This window comes from Meriones unguiculatus, chromosome 14 (genome assembly GCF_030254825.1).
Source record: "Meriones unguiculatus strain TT.TT164.6M chromosome 14, Bangor_MerUng_6.1, whole genome shotgun sequence".
In the NCBI taxonomy this organism is placed as follows: Eukaryota; Metazoa; Chordata; class Mammalia; order Rodentia; family Muridae; genus Meriones; species Meriones unguiculatus.
In genome coordinates, this window is record NC_083361.1 from 78753165 (window position 1) to 78755319 (window position 2155).

The window sequence follows — 2155 nt, forward strand, 5'->3', positions numbered from 1 at the left end:
CTGTGAATTTACCAAGTTATAATATTTTCTCTTCCTACAGTGAATTCAAAGTTGATCTTAGACAAATGTGTTCCTCAGACACAAGTACATGTAATAGTTTGTTCCTTGCTAATGTGGCAATGAAGAATATATTAAAAATAACCAAAGAAATGCCACAAAGAAAGTTTAGCTGATAAGTGAATGATATGAATAGTTTCACTTTCAAAATCAACTATTTCTAGAAATGCATTTCAAGTTAAATATAATATTCATTCTCCATAGACTCCAGTGTTAGTGGACGAAGAGGGAAAGATAGGAATGAAAAAGTAAACAAATGTCTATGGCCTAATAAAGTGAATCTAATTCCATCTACTTATTAGCAATGAAAATTTTATAGGTATAAATAAAAAAAAAAATGGACCTAGATCCCTTAGAAGACATGTTGAAGAGATAACTCCCAGGTGCCCAAGATTTGCCACTATTTGGATGTAGGGTATTTACATAGATATAAAGGTGAAATGAGGCCATTAGGAGTGAAGCTAATCTACTATGACTTTTGTATCTATGAAAAGAAAATCTGGACACACAAACACACGTGCACACACACACACACACACACACAAGATGCATTGAAGAGTCACAGGAGAAAGACAACCATGTGTGTGGAGTGATCCATCTGCTAGTCAAGAAATACCAAGGATGGCTGGCCAACACCAGACACTGGGAATCATGGGGCAGTCAGAGACTATTGCCCTGTCCAAACCTTAAGTTCAGACTTGCAGCCTTCAGAACCGAAAGAATACATTTCTATGATTTCAAGCAACCCAGTTTTTCAGTGTGTTGATATAAAAGCTTTAGGAAAACCAAGAAATGTAGCCCAAGATGAAAATGAAGAGAAGAAAGGATGGTATAACGATCGTTTGCAGAGATTTGATGCAGTTGGTCCAAACTGGCCAGCGTGAGGCAGGAACCACTTTTTGCTCCTGTAACCAGGCCAGTTTTGCTTATTCCTTGCCTGCTGTGCATAAGGATAGCTTAATTTACTGCCATTAAGGCTTTTCCCCCATCTGTAACTTTTTTTTTAATGTAGTGACAGAATTAATCCAACGCTAGAAGATTGATTTATGCTATCCCAAATAACGAAATGTCCAACTTAAAAGCCATAAGTAATTTTGCTAATATTCAGGAATAAATAGATGTGAATCAGTTCACACTGACAAGGAAAATCATAGGCTCTACCTACATAGAAGATATGCAAACTGGAACCCAAATGAGCATTTGGGGCCAGAGAGGTGATGTGTCTGTGAGAACAGTTCCTCAAGTTGAGACATCAAATACTAAGTTTCTTTTACGTTCAAGTAACTGTTTAAGCTTTACCAAATCTATCTCAGTATCTGTCCCCTGATGTCTTTTCTCCTTCCAAGAGTGTGCCAGAACCCTGTAGGAGTATATACCCCAAACACTTACATAATCCAAAGGAGAGCATCAGAGAGTTTCATTCAAGGGAGCCCAGAATTTGTTTGGGTAGTCTGGTAAATATGCTATCATCACTGTTTGTCTTGAAACCCCGGATCTCATATATCCTACATTATGAGCATGCATAGTTGTGGTGCTTTGAATAAAAATGGCCCCCACAGGTCTACAGAAAGTAGCACTATCAGATGTGGTCTTGTTGGAAAACTGTGGCCTTATTGGGGGAGGTGTGTCACTGTGGAGGTGGGCTTTGGGGTCTCAAGCTAGGCCTAGTGTGAGTTTCCCTCTGCTGCCTGCAGATCATGATGTAGAACACTCAACTCCTTTTCCAGCACTGTCTGCGTGTATGTGGCCATGTTCCCTCCTATGATGATAATGGACTAAACCTCTGAAACTGTATGCCAGCCCCAGTGAAATGTTTTCCTTTATTTATTTAGTTTTTAAAAGATTTATTTATTTATTATGTATAGCGTATTCTGCCTGCACGTATGCCTTAGGACCTCTGGAAGAGCAGCCAGTGCTCTTAACCTCTGAGCCATCTCTCCAGCCCCCAAATGTTTTCTTTTATAAGCATTGCCATAGTCATACTGTCTCTTCACAGTGATAAAACTGAGACAGAAGTCAATGAGATGAACGGAAGGTAAGACTCATCCACGACTTCCCTAGTCACTGTGACAAAATTACAGTGCAGCATTGCAAGCTG